The sequence below is a fragment of the Stegodyphus dumicola genome, chromosome 2 (genome assembly GCF_044657685.1).
Source record: "Stegodyphus dumicola isolate Sdum_Otavi_A_Nest chromosome 2, ASM4465768v1".
In the NCBI taxonomy this organism is placed as follows: domain Eukaryota; kingdom Metazoa; phylum Arthropoda; class Arachnida; order Araneae; family Eresidae; genus Stegodyphus; species Stegodyphus dumicola.
In genome coordinates this window covers 86,257,879-86,279,002 of record NC_140769.1, presented here as the reverse complement: position 1 = coordinate 86,279,002, position 21,124 = coordinate 86,257,879, and the positions used below count along the sequence as shown (strand labels likewise).

The 21,124-nt window shown below is 32.4% G+C and overlaps 1 protein-coding gene across 2 annotated transcripts in view; it reads left to right on the top strand.

Moving 5' to 3' along the window:
* LOC118195277 (uncharacterized) overlaps positions 1 to 21,124 on the top strand; it is a 62,231-nt gene that overhangs the window by 37,121 nt on the left and 3,986 nt on the right. For both annotated transcript variants that reach the window (XR_004759224.2, XM_035366558.2), the window contains exon 2: positions 3,078 to 3,291. The gene's annotated coding sequence lies outside the window, so the exon portion shown is untranslated. The remainder of the gene's footprint in view (positions 1 to 3,077; positions 3,292 to 21,124) is intronic.

The window sequence follows — 21,124 nt, the reverse complement described above, 5'->3', positions numbered from 1 at the left end:
AAGAACAATTTTCCAATCAAGTACAGCCCTAAACTTTTTTACCCAGTTTCGATTAGATAAAATAATTGTAAAATCTTTGACTCTACTGCCGCAGACAGATAATTATAAACTTTCAGTTTTAAAATGTATCCTTAAGAACCACTTTAATATATTAAATTCACTATTTCTACAGAAAAATTACCTTCGTCCTAATCCGGAACTAAACCGCTTAATGTATATTAAAGTATCAAAACTTAGTTTTACATAATCAATACCACAGGCGACCAGGAGGTGAAGAGTTCTTACATAAGCAAGTTTCGATATTCTGGTAACCAAAAAATCCTTTCATCCAGCACGCTAGATTATTACAGAATAGTAGGTACTATTCCGTTTTGAGAACCGTAAAAATATTGCAGCTAAAATGTATGCGCAAAAGCGCCAAATCTCGCAAACGCGCCTATTTAACAGAACGTCAAGTCTAGCGTACGCGCTGATTTCAAATTGCATAATTTTAGAAAGTTCTATATTACTTAAGACGCCATTGAAATACTAGTTTAATTTTTAAATCCCTTTTTGATAACGCTATGGATTTACCAATTTAGAAATTGCCCGATGACGAAAAGTCTGCAATAGAATTTTTTCAAAGAAGAGGCATCATTCATTATCGAAAATTATGTTTGAATAACCAACGAGATGAAATTATGCTTTAGCGAAAACACGGTAGCGAAATATCGATGCAGGAATCCATTCAGTTATGTTTAGCCTTTTTTGTATAAATTATAATAATGATCTGAGTTAGTTATTTACTCTTATGCCTCCATTCAGTTAAGTTTAGATTTTTTACATAAATTATAACAATAAAAGAGTTATATAAAATTAACCTTTCATCTAAATTAAAACAATATTAGTTATTTATTATTATTCTTCCTTTCTTGCGTTAGGGTTGCCGCAATTATTTTTGGCAGCCCTAGCAACAACAATAGTTTGGCGATTTTGTACGGTCCTCAAAACGGAAGAGTACCGAATAATGTGTTTGTATGGCCTGCTGCAAATCTGAGTATTACACACTGTCGTCATAAATAGTCACAGAATCTGAACTCCAATGCAAATTCTTGAATCACGAAGAAACCTTTTCGAAATGACTCTCGTAATAACACATTGCAAACAAAAACCTTCACAATGGACATCGCTCATTACATTCCAATCATAAGACGAATTAACTAAGACTCTAGAAGCAGTCTCTTTCCAAACATCAGTAATCAGGATCTCTTCATCGCTGTCGTACAGAGGCTTTTATCTGTTAGACTTTACCTAAATTGCTGTAAAATGTCCCCCGTGTAGTATAGGAGCCTTTACTGCTCAGTCATTTGTTAAATGTCGGTAAAATAATTTTTCTTCCCAGGCCTTCCGACAATTCATGTGTAAAAAGATTTCTTTCAAAGCCCACGTTCTCTCTTCTAGACAAACCCTGCTGTTCGCTTTGGTGATTAAGGTTACAGAAGGAATTCTCGTGTCTCTGGTAACAGATACAGAAAGCAAAATAATTCTTTATGCACAATCTAATTATCTGATCTTTCATCGGCGTTTGCATCTTACTGCTCATACCTCTATTTTTCGCCTTTCCTCTCGAAAGAAATCGCACAATATTTAGAGTAAACTCTGAAGCCGTAACCTTAACGTAACACTTTGAAATCTTGTATTACAAAATTTTGCATTTGCACTGGCCTAGAAAGGTAAACTCATTACACAAAAAGTTTCGACTTCACTTCAAATCTCGACAAACTACCTTGTCTCCATATGTATTTTCATGGTTTACCCTCATGAAACATTTCTCTTCGAACTTTATAAGCTGATAGGTCTGAAATGGCTTTCTGTCATTCAATTAATCCAATTCAGTTCCGGAAACTTCCAGAATAACGTTGAGTTATTGAAGAATGGTCATATACCACTTAATGTATATTTAAATATCAATATATGTAGGAAGAGGAGACGTTTTCCAGTACTTTTCCTGTGATTCTCCTAAAGCTATTTTTACAGTTCCAACTTCAAATGACAAAGAACTAAACGCTATATGAAATAATGAATACAATTAACTCTTAGCAACAAAATAAATTGAGAAAATTTCAGTGTTCATTAATCTATAGATGAATAGAAAATCATCTGAACAAGAGCCCTCAGTAAGTAATTTAAATTAGTTCACAACCGCACAGAACTCTGTAAAAATTTAAATACAAATAAACTATTGAATTTACAAAAATTACGTTAACATACATTTACTTCAATATAAGATTTTCTTTCTTTGCCATAATTTTATTCTAAAATTTGTTAGGATGTTATAAACTAACATTTTAATAAATTAAACTGCATAATTTGGGGAACAAGTTTAAATATAGTACTATGTGGAATAATTAGAATGTTTAAGTACTGAATAAACCACACATGTAATAAATACCGCACTTAAAACTCCACAATTTCTGCTAATTATTTATTTATTTTTTTTTAATCAAATGGCTGGTAATTTCATATTTAGCTCTGGCCACTCCTAAAACCAGAATTGGTGACCATTTTGTTGTGGAGGTACCTAATAAGCGACCACCGTTGCTTCCTATGAAGGAAAGGACAACAGTTACAACCATGCCGTCTCCGGGATTCGAATCCTTTCCCTTCAGTACAGCAGTAGACTCTCCTAACCACTATACCTTCTATGCAGCTAATTTCTGCTAATCATTTAAGAGCTAGGTCTAGCTAAGCGATTTCCATTTAGACTTGTGTTCACTGTAATGGTTACTGGTGTGCCTGGTAAACAAATGGTGAACAAATGTCCTTGGATCACCTCTAACAGTGCTCTTTTTTCAAGGAAACTTTGAAGAAAGGAAAATGCTGAGATTAATATTTTATAAATGTTTAGAAGATAAACTAAACATTCAGTTGAATATTTATTTCTTCAAATGTATTTTAAAATTTAAGAAGGACCTTAATTTAGAGTAAATATAATATGCTGTTGTAGTAACACTGTTTAAAATAATGCATTATTGATTTTCTTACAAGTATTCATGTTTTAGTGCATTTATTATTAAATCTCAATTTTTATTTATTAGACAATTACGGCAGTCACTTGAAATATAAGCGGCAACATGCACTTTGGCTACCGATAACCGAAACCGCTCTTAAATTATTCACAGTTCTCTAGACCAATGGGGATTGTCCAAGTCCTGTTTCCGAAATTAACTATTTATTTAATGAGTTGAGAAGGTGCTATATAATTCCGGTGTTCATAGTTATGGAGTTTCGTTTACTCGTTGTTTGTAGGAAGTAAGTATAATAAATTTTATTAAATCGTGTTGTGTAGTTTTTTTTTTTTTTATTGTTACTTAGTTTATTGTTACTTTATTGTTTTTATTGTTTTTTTTTATTGTTACTTTTGAATTACGCGAAATTCTTATTAATTCCTGCTATTTATTCTTCAGGTTTCTAAGTATTGGTATTTTGCTACGAATATTTTATTTTTGAGCTGCCCACCTACGTCATTTAAAATATATTAAATGGAGATTTACCTATTGGGTAGTTAGTAAAGGCTAATAACTTTAAAAAAGGATAAAATTGTAGAGTAAAATCATTTTAAACTAGTTAATCAAATTTATGGAATTCATATTTTGTTAATATCTGAAAATATATTCAGTAATTATAAAATTACAATTGAGATAAAAATTCCTAAAAAGCACTTATTGTTATTAACTGAACCTTTAAACTTAAAAAATGCTTGAATCCAGTTCCTCAAAATTTTTAAAAACAAGTGCGATTTTATTTAAGGAGATAACATGATTGTTTTGGTTATAGCCATTGCCGCGTAAGCATACTCTTACCAATAAAGGTTATGCTATGGGTAATCTGCATGTATGGTTACTTCGTCTTTTAATAGGCGTATCAGCGGCTGAGTGAATAAGTGCCAAGATTACAAGTGCATGGTAGATTTTTAATTTTCTTTCAAAATGCGAACAGGAAACTGCCAACTTTTAAAGTATTCAGTGACGATATTGCTTCGGGCATATAGTGCTGTAATGTTTTGTGGTAATGCTATAATATTTTATGGTACTATACCATGATTTATTAGCTAAACTAGGCCTATGCAACAAATGATATGAAAAGAATACCTCCTTTTATAAGAGGGAATGACATAAGCGTTTTTATGCATTTATTTATAAAAAGTTGTTTCATTAAATTTTAGTAACGAACATCGTAATATTGGCAATAAATGCTATAAGAAAAATTGTTTTATCATAAATGAGCAAATTTAGTGCCGCTATTTTGAACAAAGTTCATTTCTTTTGTTCGTGCGGTGCAAGTTGCAGGTCGTTTTGATTACCTGAAATCTCAAAAATACAAAAATGCTTCGTTAATATATGATCTTTCGTAGATCTTGAACCTAGATTTGAAGAGAAAAAGAAATCCAATATTAAATATTTATTATTCCCTACGAAAAAAATATGTAAAGTTTTACGTTTCTATGAACAATCTGTTATAAACAGCATTTATTATTCATTTTTAATATTTTAAGTTCTGGTCATAAATTGAAAAAAATATCTGTTTGAAATTTGTTGATTGGCAAATTTTTCAGCTAGGTTGCACAGCTTACGAAAAGAGTAAAAAAGCGTTTAAATTTTTCGATAGGAAGAATTAGTTTAAATAATGATTAAACTTATGAAGCGGTATTTGTATTTAATCTTAAATACCAGAACCAAGAAAAGAAAATATTATGGGGAAAAAATAGCTTATTCAAGGGAATGAATGAAAATCGCGGTCTCGCGCGTGCTCGTATGCCTTTGATCAGTGCCGTCCGAAGTTCGTCACATTGACTGTATGACATTTAGGGCTCCAGTTTGGATTTCTCACATAAATGCATTTCCCAGATGTTAAGATATTCGGCTACATTAAAACCGTCAATTATGGTTTCTTTAATTTATTTTGATTTCATTTCTAATCGTCAATTATTACTTTATTTTAAAGTTTGTACATTAAACTTCCCAAAACTACTTTTATTTTGGTTCTCTGGTCGTTAGAAGCAGAATTATAGCTGTTTTAGTTCTACGCAGAGAACCGGAGGTTTCTCTTTAAGAACTTAGCGGTTGATGTATAAAGGTACTCTAAATATTTTTAAAATGAAAACTTTTCATTTGGATATTTATGGTGATGGCAAATAACGACCAGTGCCGTCTGGGAGACTTCCTGGGAGATGCGCCTTCCTCTCTGAGGGGCCAGAGCGGAGGTTGAACCGCCGCGGCTGGTTCTAACGAGTGGGGGGACCTGTAGTGTGATTAAGTTCACGGAGCAGGGAATGCCGAAATCTTGATACTTATGGTGATGTTTAAAAGAGGATTTCGAATCTTTCTATTTATTAAGTGTTCGGTGACAAGATTATTTTTATAATTTCATGTTCGGCAATATTTTCTTTTCCTTCTGCCTGTATTTGCATTATATTAAACTTATTTTTTTAAGAAGAAAAGTTTAAAAAATTACTGTTGCTATAGTAATTTTAGGAAACGTTCCACAAATCCTCTATGAAATACTGTGAATTAAATGGAATAAAAGTATTTTGATCCATGAATATCTTAGTAAATATAAGTGACAAAAATAAAAGTAAATGTTGATAAATACTTTTGTGCAAGCATCTAGTGTTTCCGACATTTAACATTTTTAAAACAAAATGGTAAGATAAAAAACAAACATAGATTCCTAATATATTACACTTGTTTCTATCATTTTAAGCAGTATTTTGCTAAATTACACCAACCATAAATTTATTTGTACCGTTTTCTCAAATTTGGATATCGAACGTCGTAGGATAACTTTCAAAAATTTCATAAAGAATAAAATTGTCAAAAAACTAAATTCTATACATAAGCTCCCTCTTTAAAGCAAAATCTCTCATATTAGTTTCACAATCTGCACTTTGGTTTATACCTAACACTAAATTCACTTGGACCTTTTCGGACCTTCATTTCCATTCTTCGTACGAGCATAGCCAACTTTTCTTTCTTACAACTCTATTTTAATATTCCATTAGTGCATTATTTTTCAAGTTAAACACCCTTGGGTGTGAAGCAGATTAAAAGTTTACCAGATTTAAACTTCACCGAAGTTTTCTAATTGTAAACAACAAAAAATGTGACTGTAATTTATCAGCTGAAATACGTCATCTTTCGAAATTAAACAATGTAATATCTGAAATACATTCGGAATATGTGTTAGGAAATGATGAATTTAGTAGCATAGAAAATGTGATATTAGAATGTAAAATCAATTTTTGTATACTTAGTTCTATGCAGTGTGTAACCACATACTCTGCAAAAATTAGTTTGTAACGTGTAAAACTCATCTTAACTGAAAGTTCTGCTACTTTTTTAGAGCTTCCAATACAGGTACTAATTCAGAAGTCAAACAACAAAAATCAGCGTTATGTTTTCAAATTTTCACAGGACTAGTTTCGATGGTTTTACCTAACCACCATATTCAGCTGCAAAAGCGCAAATGAGCGAGATAGGATATTACATTGCAGGTTTTATCTGATTTTCATGTTTTATCATAATTTTTCACATGGTATGAATTTTCCTTGGCTTTCCTTTTATTGGTAATCTAGAAACAGTAATTTCAATAGCCCTATTTCGTGTTTGAGACCTATAATAGTTTTGTCACCTTTCCTATTCTAAACACTGAGGAAATCGGTTAAATTCGATTCCTTCACTATATAATGCTACTCCAATCAACTTGGCTTTTAAAACGATTGCATGTAATTTATTAGATCATATCAAAGGCCATGAAAAGAGTCCGCTTTTTTGAAGAGCAATTCAAACTACTTTTAAGAGAAACTAAGCTCATATTTACACTGCATTTGAAGTGTAAGCCTTCACTTCAACCAGCTCGTTCAGCGGAATTTGAAGCCGTGTCGAATAAACAGAATTCAGCAGACTTGTATGCTCAGTAGCTAACGACTTACTTTAAAAAGGTTTTTGGTTCACGGATTATGGAAAAGTGGACTAGGACTGTCTGCCTGAGGTGAGGAATGCGTTCGTGGAGAACGTTTTGTGGTTAAGTGGCCCGTATGTACAGTTAGTCAATAAAGTCTGCGTACATCAAGAAAAGTAATATCAAATCCAAATTTTAAGGTGCGAAAAGGGTAGTTTCTTAAAGTTTTATTTTTTAAATATTTAGTTTTAATAAGGGACTTTGAAATTATTTAACTGTAATATTTTCATATCTAATAATTTATGCACACTAATTTTTAAAAGATAAGGGGCCAGAAATCAAAGCCAATAAAGTTTGCGTACAACGCAAAGGAGGCGGGGGATTTCTTATCTAACTTTTAAACTTCAAACTTGAGGATGCAAAGAAGGTTACACTTTCAAGGTCATTGACTTCCGAAGCAAATTTCACGTTGATTGGAAGTTGCTATTTTTATTTTCTTTGACGAAAATGACAACCAATAAAGAAATTCCTTTAGTTACGAGACAACTAATTATCAAATTGAGAGATGAAGGTAAAACTCTTCGTTATATTGGTAAAATCATTGGAAAACCATTTTCTAGTGTGCAAAGAGTTATTCAAAACTATCTTGACACTGGTAGTCTTGCTGTAAAACCAAGATGTGGGAGACCGAAAAAGCTAACGCAGAGAGAAGAAAGAAAAATTCTTTTACGAATTAAACAAAATCCTAAACTTTCTGCTGGAAGCATTGCAAAAGACATTTTTTTTTAACTAGCAACAAGGAAATTTCTCCTGAAACTGTACGAAAAGTGCTGCGAAAGTCCAATTATCATGCACGCAAACCTAGGTCTAAGCCATACATTTCCGAGACAAATAGAAAGAAAAGAATTGCTTTTGCCAAAACAAATTTAAACTCTTCGCAGGACTTCTGGAACAATGTAATTTGGTCAGATGAAAGTAAATTTACAATATTTAAAGTTAATGGCCACACTATTGTATGGAGAAAACCAGGAACAGAACTGAATCTGAGAAATTTAAATCCAACTGTCAAACTTGGAGTTGGCGGTGTGATGGTATGGGGGTGTATGTCGTCGAAAGAAGTTGGAAATTTTCACATTATTGATAAAGTCATGGATAAGTATGTTTATCTGGATATTCTGACGAAAAATCTACGAGACGGTGCCCGAAATTTAAACCTTTCTAATACCTTCATTTTTCAACAAGACAACGACCCGAAACATACAACTAAAATTGTGAAGGAATATCTCCTCTATCACATTCCAAGACAGTTGCGTACTCCTCCACAGTCACCAGACCTCAATCCAATCGAACATTTGAGGGCAAAATTGGAGAAACGAATTCGAAAACACAATATTACGTCGCGAAATAAGCTAATTAGTAAACTGCAGGAAGAATGGGCGAAATTTACGTCGGATGACACTGAAAAACTAGTTCAGTCAATGCCCAGACGTCTGCAAGCTGTTTTGAAGAATAAAGTATATCCTACAAAGTATTGAAGTAATGTAAAAAACTTATATTTTGCTTTTTTTTGAAAGTGTACGCAGACTTATTGGAGGGAATTTCAGAGTTTTTTTGACAAAATATATTTCTGAAAAAATGTAAAAAGTATTGCACTGATATTATTTACTTTTTATTTAAGCTTACAATTTTAGCTAATAGAAGAAAAAAAATTCAATGATTAAAATACATTTTTATATGCTTTAAGTGTTTTTTAAATTTAAAATTTAGTTTGTACGCAGAGTTTTGTGACTAACTGTACTTTACACATAGAAACGAAAATGCCCATGCAGCCAACACGTTAGCATGAAATAAAAATAGGTAGGAAATACCAATGTTCAGTGATTTTTTTTTTTTTTACCCTTCCTCTCCTGGTGTGCGACTTGCGTGAAATCTTGCGTAAAAGTATTGTTTTCTAGGTAACATTACAATGTCTTTTATAATACAAATTTTTAGTTAATATCTGTTTAAAAGAGTGCCTCACTAATGAAAAGGACAACCAATAGAATGGACAAAAATAATTTCTCGGAACGCAGGAAATTTAATTCATTTTAATCAGATGTATAATCAATAAATGCGTAACATTTTGATACCGAATCTTGCAATCAATCTGATAGTTAGGTAATTTTTCAGATCCTTGAAATTTCTCGCTGCATAATTAATCATTGTTAGCAGCTTGACAATGAATTCTGAGAAGAGTGCTGAAAATCAGGAAGTGTTTATTAAACTTCGCAATATTTTTCTCTGAATAATTTACGATGATTAATTTGATTTTTAATAAAATGTAAGAAATTTTTAAATTGTAAATCAAAGTATGACTGTTGTACTTTTACCGCAAATGAGTGTCCGAACAAAACTTTCAGAAAAATTATTCAGTAGAATTTGGTGAAATTAATTTCTGAATTTTATAAAAGTAAAAATATAGTAAAACCTAATAAAAATCTAAGAAATAGCTTTAATATACTTCCGCAAGTTTCGGAATTTCCTTGTACAGGCATTGCATATCTAAACTTGGACTACAGCGAATTTTTCTTCATAGTTTAATAGCTTAAATATAACAAGTGCGATTTAAGCCATTATTAAAATAATTAAGTTCTATGAACAATAGAGTGCTAATCAAAGCTAAGAAAGTTGATTTCGAAGCAGTGTTTGTAATATTCATATTATGGTTTATTTTACTACGGGAAAGCACGTGCTGCCCAAGGGAAGCTTTGCCTTCATACATGACTTCAAAAGAGGAACTGTGTCGTACTTACTTTATACATGCCGAAAGCCACTGAAACGCTGGCCCCTTCGCTGGGATTGTCATCTAGGACAAATTTCCACTGTTCAGGGACCTTACCCGCACGGCAATTGTTAAACACAAAATACATGTCATAGCATAAAATTTTGCATATGATAATATTCCTCTCAATGGTAATACTTTGAAATTATTCATTTTTATCTTAAATGGATATCTACTTAAAAAGGGAAACCGAAATTTAAATTTCAAACATTTTTTGCAGAAAATAGCTTTAAGGGGACTCGTACACCTTAAAACCCATAAGATGTTTGAATAGGTGACTGTTACAAGAATTGGGATAACTTATTTATTTTAAAAGCAATTACTGCCAACATTTTACAGCTGACTACATAATATAGCTGCTTTCTGAAGTAGTAATCAGAAAGTTTGTGTTGCCACAAATATTTTTATAATTTAATCCGCTTTGTGACAGCATTTTTCGTCATGTTTCCAACTTGCGCGCACATTTTAAAACATTCTGTTTCATAATTTAATTTCATATTTAATATATAGCTTTTATAAAATTTGGAAACTACTGTGAACCTAAAATTCTAAAATTTCATGTTAAATTTTTATTTTATTTTGAGTTAAGTTTATAAAATGTATTTTATTAACAAAATTTTTAATGTTTTCGTCCATAAAATTTTTCAGTATTAAAATATTCATCAGACTGTTGGTTCAGTTAGAAAATAGTGCCCATATAAAGAGTTCCGTCAAATTTCAAGTATGTACCATTAGCCATTTTTAAAATATCATGCGCGCAAGGTGGAAACATGGTGAAATATTTTGTCACAAAGAGGATTAAATTACAAAAATATTTGTGGCAACACAAACTTTCTGTTTACTATTTTCCTAAGCAGCTATGTTATGCAGTCAGCTGTAAAAAGTTGGAAGTAATTGCTTTTAAATTAAATATACTAATTCTTGCAACAGTCACATATTCGAAGATCATGAGGGGTTTAAGGTGTATGAGTCCCCTTAAGTTATTTAGGTTTTCAAGAATGAATGCACGATTCACAATTTTCGGAACAGCTTTAGTATAGCCCACTTTCAAAATTTGGCGAATTTGGTTTGGCGCAAAAGCATATGAAATACGTTGTTTTGAAAAATGGTTGCCATCCAGATTTTCGACGAAACTCCGTGTTTAAAAAAATGGGAGCCATCTTGATTTCACCAGAAATCGTGGATGATAGAAATAAGTTTATGACTATTATACACGGTTTTAAGAGAAAGAAATATTAAGAAATGATTAATAAAAATGATTAAGGTTAAAAGGATGTAATTTTAAAAACAGTACCGGAAACCTTTAGCTATTTCACCTTTAATAAATAATTTGGTGTGACGTCACAACGTATTCTCCATGCTACGCGTAATTTGTATTTTCTCTTTAAAAAAATAATTAATTGTTTATTATTGTAAATTAACATCAAATTCTTTAAATTTACATTTCTGAACTTAGGCGTAACTGAAAATAAGTATAATAAATTGTTTATATTTAAAATTATCATGATACAGTAAGCGAATTCTACCAGTTATTACAACGATAAAGAACGTCGCAGTCTCTCATACTTGTATTTCATACAGCTTCCATATTTTCAAAGATTTTTAAGCTTTAGCATTTATACAAATAAAAGTTTTTTTAATTAATACTCTGAAACATATCAATTTTATCATATTTACAAATTAACGTTTTGCTACGTAACAACATAATTCCTTATATACCAGTAAGTAGACAATTTTCATTATTTTCTAAAAATTTTAAACTTCACATTAATGAAACACAGGTTCTTAAATTTCTAAATCACATTATATTCTCTGTAGGCACGCATACTAGAATTCTACACATAATAAATAAAAAATTTAATTTCTCACAATGAAAGAAAATATTATAAGAAAATAAATACTACAAATTAGGAACACTAAACAATGCTTCACATACACACACACATACAATGTCTCACAAAAGTGATGGGACACTTGTGCTTTACAAAAGGAAACTGTAGTAAAATAAATTTAAAAAAAACATGTAAAAATTTTTGTGGGTGTGTTTCATACTTAAATTTAGTAACAATTACTACATAACATACATTTTCTCAAAAATATTAAAATATCAATTTAATAAAAATACAATTGTTTAGAACGGAGCAAAAAATGGCTCACATAAGTGATGGGACACTTACTTTTCCATCAAATATTTATCCAAAAATTTTACTTTATAAAAGGTTTTAATATTTTGTTGGATTTCCTTTTACTTTTAAAACATGATTTAATCTTCTTGGGATGGATTCGACTAATTTTTTTTGCGATTTCTGGAGTGATTTTACCCCATTCTTCTTGAAGGACCGATTTTAATTGTTGTTTTGAAGAAATGATGTGTTTGCGAAATTCTTTCCTGGGTTTTCTCCACACCAAGATTTTACCGTCAGAATCAAATATATTAAATTTACTCTCATCAGCAAATATAACTTCATTCCAGTAATCAGAATTCTTATTTATGTTGGATTTTGCGAAAGCCAGTCTGAGGTTTCTATTCTTTTCACTCACGAAGAATATTTTCCTGGCTGCTCTACCGTGATATCCAGCAAATCGAATTACTCTTCCAATAGTCTCAGGATTAACAATTACTCCATATAATGCTTGTAAATCAGCAGCAACTTTGGGAGCACTCATTCTTGGATTTTTTTTTAATATTTCGAACGATAATTCGCTTTAGTCCATTGGATAGCTTAGATGGTCGGCCAGGTCTTCTTTATCCTGAATCATATGATTCTTTTTATATCGTTTAATGATATTAAAAACTGTTGAATGACTCAGGTTAACGGTTTCAGCAGTTTCTCTAATAGAATTTCCACGTTCAATATGCAACTTAATAACTAATTTTCGAATTTCAGGCAAAGTTTCTTTCCGTTTAGCAGTCATGGCTGCACAGAGATAAAAAACACAAAAATTCCAAAACAAACTGGAGAGAAATACTGCAGACGATTGCGATAAATTACTGCCAATTGCTTTGAGTAAAAATAAAAACCCCAAAAAATATTTTTATTGCTTACTTCAGACGATTTTTGTTGCATAGTACGTAGTAGTATCTAATAGTGTCACATCACTTATGTGAACCATTTTTTGCTTCGTTCTAAACAGTTGTATTTTTATTAATTAATATTTTGAGAAAATGTATGTGATGTAATAATTGTTACTAAATTTAAGTATGAAACACACCCACAAAAATTTTTACATGTTTTTTTTAATTTATTTTATTACAGTTTCCTTTTGTAAAGCACAAGTGTCCCATCACTTTTGTGAGACACTGTATTATCAAAGAAATCATATTATCAAGTGCGATTACGATTGCAAACACTACGTATTATAATAATGAGGTAAAAGTTACTTATAGGGTCAAAGTTTACAGTTTTGCTACTGTTGAGTAGATCGTCGGGCTATCGATATATATCGTAAGTCGGAAAGCATTATAAACATATCAAAACCAAAACATTAAAATACAATTTAAATGAAAAATGATGTCTTAAATATAATTCACAATTAAAACAACAATACAAATTTAAAATACACAAACCATATGTTAAACATTGCATATAAAATACGTTACATTACAGCTCGTCATCACACATTATCTCGTTTTCCTTTGTAGACAACGATCCGTATTCGCCCGAAAAACATCAAAGCGCGGTGTCCATGTACACATCCATTTCCCCCTTAAAAATATCAGAGAATTGCACAACCTCGGCATTGCGCACTACATTGGCTCTGCCCATGTACACATCGATCTATTTTCACTTAAACATCCTATAATTGCACAAACTAGGCGCCGCGCACAACCTCGGCATTGCGCACTACATTGGCTTTGCCCATGTACACATCGATCTATTTTCACTTAAAAAACATCCTAGAATTGCACAAACTAGGCACGGCGCACAACCTCGGCATTGCGCACTACATTGGCTTTGCCCATGTACACATCGATCGATTTTCACTTAAAAAATCATCCTAGAATTGCACAAACTAGGCACCGCGCACAACCTCGGCATTGCGCACTGCATTGGCTTTGCCCATGTATATAGCGATCTCTTTTTACTTAAAAATCAGAAATTGAATAAACTCTGCATTGCTCATATACTAAGAAATCTGCTTTCACTTAAAAGAAATCGGAGAATTGCAGAAATTTGCGCATAAGCAACTCCATTGATTCGCGTTGGGAAAAAAAAAAGTTTCTAGAAAAATTGAGCTTACTACAGGCGAATCAAGATCCTAACCTAATTGATTTCTCAGCCGTACATTTCTTTCAAATACTACCATTCGATGACCTTTTTCTGACTAACTAACCAGCATGGTATCTTACATTTTTCACAGAAAACGTTACCCTTCAATAATCGAAAATCCATCAAAAATCCCCTAAAAAGTTCATACTCTATTGTTAATTCCTACATAAAATATCTGTTCCCAAAATTTTACGTTTGTTTGAAAACTCCCACATTAAATTTTCCTTTATAATCTCCTGATATTTAATAAGATACATTCCGCAACAGAAGAAGAGGAAGAATGGCTTTGCTTGTTTGCATTAGCTGTATATAAGTCACGTGATCTCTGAGGTCATCTGCATTGTTTGTTTTCAAAAGGTATATATAAGTCACATGATCAATGAGGTCATCGGAATGTATCTCATTACAACATCACTAACAGCAGTTTTAGAGCAAGCAATAACTAAACGCAAAAATATCACCTCAAGTAGCCAAAAATATATATACAAAATAGTATTCACGGTATCTGAGCGTTAAACAGTCGCCAATAACAGTGTTACGAATTGTGTATTTAGATATTAATTTTAGTAGAATTCTAATTTAAAATGTTGTATTTCCTCCTGCCACGCAGCGTGAGAAAAATTTTAAAAGAAAACTATACCGGAAAAGTAAGAATACAGGGCACGTGCATTAAACTTTGAGTAAACGGATATGTCGGTAATTTGTATTGAAATTGAATAAATGCAACTGACTACTAAATTAGCTGTAACCGTAATTCCATCCTCTTGTTTACATTGCGTTTGGCGAATAGTATGGGTTACCAGATCATATCATTTATCGCCGCTCTTGGTGATATTTTTTTTTTTGTTTAAAATTCCAGGTGAGCTATACTAAAGCTGTGCCCAATTTTCTTACACAAAAGCGTTATTTTAAACATTTAGAAAGCAAATTTATTTTCAAATCAAAAGCTCTCTATGGTGATCCATTTTCAAATGTCTTAGATGTATCGAATGAAATAATTTCAAAAATAACTTCAATCTTTGTGGAGTCTGCCACTGGACGAACAATAAGGCCACTTTTTGCGTAGTTTAACCCGTTTCAGATACCTGCGAACGGGCTGCTTTTATTTGAGCTGTTCGGTGATATTTCCATGTGCATTGTAAGTAAAAGGACGGTTTCATTCAAGACCTTCAGCCTTTCGAATGATCTGTCATAATTTTATTTCCAATGACAGATTTGAAGGCAGCTGTAGTTAGAAAAAAAGCTGAAGAAACTGATACTAAAAGTTTAAAAATCGTTCATCTTGTGCCGAGCTCTCCAGTATTTCTCCCACAAGTCTTCCGAGCCCAGTGCAGGGCAGTGACTGAAATGGTTCGCGTCCACTTCCTCACGAATGTTTCACAATTGGCAAAGAGGACTTGGCGGTATTGTATTATATAGATGCTTGGAGAGCCAGTCATGGCCAGTAGCGAGGCGAAAATTGGCGACAGATCTGTCCCTTGGCCATAGTGAAAAATTTGTGATTTCCTCATCCATTTCTTGTCTTTGCTTGCCTTTTTGACGGTTTTCAATAGTCCTCTCCAACAGATTTTTTAATTAACCGTTTGGCGACATAAACTTTTATTTGAACAATAGTGGTTGTATTCTTTGCCAGGGAGTCGCCGATTTCATGACCCTGCAGTCCACGGTGTGCTGGTACCCACTCAAAGCACCCTCTTTATGGTTTTCGATTAAATCGTTAAGAGTTGGAAGAATATTAAAATTATCAGCTGAGACAGGAGCTCCAGATGAAACAATGGTCAGGAGGGTAACCCTAGAATCTGATAGTGTAACAGCTCTTGAAAAATTCTTAGATTGGCACTGGAGCTGTAACAAGGCGATTTGAACTGTAGATTCCACGTCAAAGGCTGTTTTAAACCTTCCGACCAGAGTGTAAAAGGGGAAGAATCTGAGGAAGACTCCAGGGGACCATCATTTATACGATTCTTCAACATAGAACCGTCTGTTAACACATACATCCGCTCATTATCTGGGTACACTTCATGAATAGTGTCTTAGGTTCCAGCCTTTAGAATCAAGTCATTTGTTTCTTAAAAACCGCCCATCAGCGGCCGAGCGATAAAGACTCTGAACACTGGTACTTCGGTCCGAGGTTCGAATCCCGCGAACGGACTGGCTGCATGGGCGTTTTCGTGATTTTCCCCATGTGTGACGTGTATACGAACCAGTTTCCCTTAGAAAGTCCTCCACGAAGGCATTCCTCCCTTTAGGCAGATAGCCCTCGTGTTCTTTGCCGTAATTAAATAATCCTAATCCTTTCTTAAAAACCTCACTTGATAGGTTTATCCTAGCCATGTAATTCCTTCTTTCAGTTGGGAATTGTGATTTGCCATAATGCAAGCAGCCAATTCCAATGTTGTAAGATTGGCCAGCGTGATATTAAAACTAACCAGATACAATCACGAATTGTTTTGAGCTCGAACTGTGATTGCCTGATTTATAACTCAGAAGTGAATATAAAAATGCATTTAATTTCCTAGATCACATTAGAATCATCAAGATGTAGAAATTTTCAATTTTAAGGAATTGGATATCAAAGACAAGAATTCTCTCGAATTTTGTAGAGCTCTTTTGCAGCAATTTTTTATCCACAAATGAGAATACATTTTAAATAGTAATATAATTGAACTATATTTTCAAAAAATAATTCTTTTGCTAATATTAATTGCGAAAATAAATATAACTTTATTGCAGATGCTTTAAAAAATATCGCAGTTAATGCTCCGTAGGCTTTTCTGGAATTCAAGACGCTAAAAGAGTAAGTGTTATAAAACGGGAAGAGAATTAAATTTCGCTTTATTTCAACTTTACTATAATTAGAAGTATGGAAAAGGATCACTTTCTTTTTTCCGTATGCAACGTGACTAAAAGTCAGTTTGTTTTAAAAGCGCGGCCTCTCAGAAATCTCCTTGAGCAAATCGCATCTGAGAGCTTTGACATAATGTAATCCAAACTAACCTGCTTTTAATTCTCAAAAACGAAAGTTCTTCGACGAACATTTTATCTCTGAATTTTAGATACGAGGGCTTCTTGATTGACAGTATTCAGTTAAGTATGCTGCACTTAATATATTGTGTACAGTCTTAAAATCCTATTTAGTAAGAAACTTGTACTGTTTCGTAATTAAGACATAATTAAAATAATTTATGCTATTAAATAATGTACTATTACGCAAGAATAACTTATAAATTTGTTTTTCAATTTTAAATAATTTTCAGCTAGGTCTTTTAGGAAGATAAAACAAATCTCTCTCAATTTCTGGCCATTCACGCAGCAAAAACAATGGCGTCAAAATTCTTTGTTAAAAAATCTCCAGGTACTCGAATTCTGAAAATTCGAGTACCATAAAATAAGTATAGCGATTTCGAGCGCATATGAAGGAAGATCTAGAATTCAAAATAAAAAATGTGATATTTTAGAATTTACTTAGTCTCATTGTTCAAAGAACGGCGAACTCTGATTTACTCTCGAGTTCTGTAGTACTGAAAAGCATTTGTTTATCATAAATATTTGAACTGAATTTCTGAAGTTTTGGGATTGCCCGAAAAGCTAAAGAAATAGGAGGGGTGTAATAAACTATCGTTGTCTTATTAGAGAAACCGTGGCAATCCGTTTGTGTGTAAATCGGTGTGATATGCCTCTCCAGCTTAATGGCTACAATAATCAAAGCAACTTTAGTTGCAAGTAAATGGTTTCTTTTTACAGAGTAAGAGTGAATTTCATTGTTTCTCCGTAACGAAACCAAGTAGAAAATTTCACCTCTAATTATTCGTAAATTCTAAAAGCGTGCTGTTTTAAAAAAAAACAAAGAAACTGATACTTTCAGAATCAAGTAGAAAAACCTTATGCGGGACATAGTATTGAAGAGCATTTTAAAACGAATGATTTAATGATGACAAAACCGAAAAGTCCTGTCGCTTGTGGATAACTCTCCTGCATTACTTTTATAGGTCATTGTTAATACAAACCTCTTTTTCTTCCCAAAAAACTGTACTAATCGTCTTTTAAGCATTATATCTTTGGATTATGCGGTCACTAAAAGCAGTGTATTGAAAAGAGTTAACGTGGAGTTCTTGACGCTCTTGAGCAGAACAAAATGTCCAGTTTCGATCGCAAATGCTCAACAAATTAAGATTTCATTTTGAGATAGGTAGCCCTTGGGCGATCTGTAACTGCTTACAGAATGCAAGCTTTTTGTGGACGACGGTCGGTCATTTCATCAGAATATAGTGAAGCTGATCCAGACTTCAGCATCGGCAAATAAAATTGGATCATTTGAACATGATGGTAAATCGCATTTCAAGATTTCTTCTTGCTGCTGAAAATCCATTAATAGCTGAGTTAGGATGCTGAAATTATGCGAAACGGTGATTGAAAAATGGTAATAATATTTCTTCTGAAACTATTATGTTCACTAAGTACGCTGGGGTTTCTAAGAGCGCTGAGATAGCATCCTGAAAATATAGGGTGTCCATAAATCTTTACCCTTATTACAAAGTATGATAACTCAGGATGTGCACATATAACGTGACATACACTCTATCTCAAATGCATAAACTTTCAAAGTTTATAATCATATTGAAAGCATTTAATAAACTTCCTCATGGGCAACCATGATAGCATGTACAAAACGTCATTCCACTACTTAAAGGACCTTGTCGTTAAAACGTCGGACATCTGTGATTTAACCTCACTGTGTTATCTTTCTATAACATGTTCGAATCATTCGGTGTATAGTGATTTTGACACATTGGTGATTTTGTTTCTGAAAGCCACATAAGATATTGTATTTTTTCTGTAGGGAAGCCATTTTCACGACACAGATTGCACAACGCTCCTAGAAGTAAAAGCAGTATATGCGACACAACTGAAGAGAAATTTTACGAGTTACCTGTGAATCTGCAACAAACAAATACGTAGTTGCTACCATCCATATGATGCTACAAATGACTATAATCAGGGTAAATATTTATAGACACTCTATGCTATTGTAACATCATGATTAATGACTCTTTGAAGGACAACCGAAAGTAGACAAAAGAAAACTGATCTTTTTTAAGTTGGTATTATTGATATATTAATAAATTTTGAATACTCGCAATACAAATGTAATAAGCATTATTTTACTGTTTAATATAAGAGTGCAATATTCAGGCAAATGAATTGTTTTCTCTTGGACTGGAAATAATTCTCACTATTCTCACTGCATGTAAATAAAGTCAAAATTATAGTGATGATCCCCTTATATCTCTTATGCGCCTTTTCCCATTGGTTTAGGTTCATGTAAGTACGAGGATGATTATTCTAGTATCTATTCTAGTAAGTATTGAGAAGAGTATAGGTTTGTTTGCAGTCGAAGGTTTTCGCTTTTCTAAAGTGTTTATATGAAATTTTCATTTCTTGTATTTGTGTCTATATTTTACTATATCTACAAGATTCAAATAATCGTTTATAAACGTTATAAAATACCATTAGGATGGTATTGAATATTTGAGGTATAAAACTTATGAAAGCTTTCTTTGCGTGATCGTCAACAGGCACTCATTAAGAGTTCATTTGCTCATGGGATGGCTCTATTTGCTTTCGAGATTTTTCCAACATTTAATATGAATACTAGTCATTTGAGCTTCCCAAGATTTCCACGAAGGCGTCTGTCCTTTTACGCAGATACCCCTATGGTGTTATGTAATAATTAAATGTGTATTAACATTCACTTGTCAGACCACAAATCATCGTTTGTTTTTTACAAATCAGCTTTCGGCTAAACTACTACCATTGTGTGATCTTATTGCTGGTACAAGCTGTTAAGTATCAGGTTTGTTGCCTTTTAAAAATTACTCAAGTGGTGTTTTCCCAAGTATTTCATTAAAGGCAAACTTGGAAATGAAGTGATGAAAAAATTATTTTACAGAAATGATGCAAAGGTCTTAATGAATTATGGGAAGCTTTTCTTGCAAAACATGTTTATTTTGTGTTCTAAAATTGAAATATACACAAATTCGACTTTTTCCAATTTTTATCTATTTTTGTTAAGTGCTGTGAATTTCAAAACTGAAGTTAAGCCCAAGCTATTCATTGTTTAATTTATAAATGAGAATTTAAATTGCGAAAAGTAATACTTTGGGAAACTTTCAGAATTTCTCTATTTTGAAATTCTTTTAGATTCTTTCAGAGACATACACGCGTCAAGTATACTTATTTGTCACCATTAACTTAATGTTTTGCTATTATTTCTTCTAACAGTATTTTAGTTTCCAAAGTAAATATAATTAGTAAATGATTTTCTTAACGTTCTGTTTTGTTTTTAATTTTATGAAATAACCTATAAACTTTTATCACAGTTGAAATATATTGATGAATATGTTCTGTTCTACAATGAAAAACTGCTCTTTTGTGTTGTACGATATGAATATTGCGAGTTACCCATATGGTCCTGAATAAATTTAATGTTAGTGGAACACTTCAAAACATACTTGGAGAACTTCCTTGCTAAAACAGACACACTATAAACTTTCGATACTTTAATCTACGTTACAGTATGGGCAATTAAATTACCAATTTTGGTGTCTAAAATTGGTAGTCTTTCAATAAGGAATAATAATGAATTCAATAAGTCAATTTGTTTAAGGAATAATAGCAGTTATCACTATTAAAATGCTGTCTTTTTGAGACATTCTGCACTATTCTGAAGCATGTTTGCTTCAGAATGATCTGGATATGACTGTTATATTTTAATGGATATATTAATCATTTATTTAGAAAGGCAACATTTCTGGAAAAGGGTCGTAGCATAATCTATACTAATACCGAGTTTGGAAAGAAAGTTGACACGTATGAATAAAAATATGATGGATCAGTTCCTCTTAAATATTTAACTCGTTGAAAATCTTAAAATATCTTTAAATTGGTATATGCGGCTTAAATGTAAAGAATACGTAGCTGAAACACCTTCCAATAAACATTATAATTCTATCTTTATTTGTCAGGTAATGCTTCTCTAAGAACTTTTAATTATTTCTATTCTAATTCTCACTCGAACAGCAACTCTGCTAAT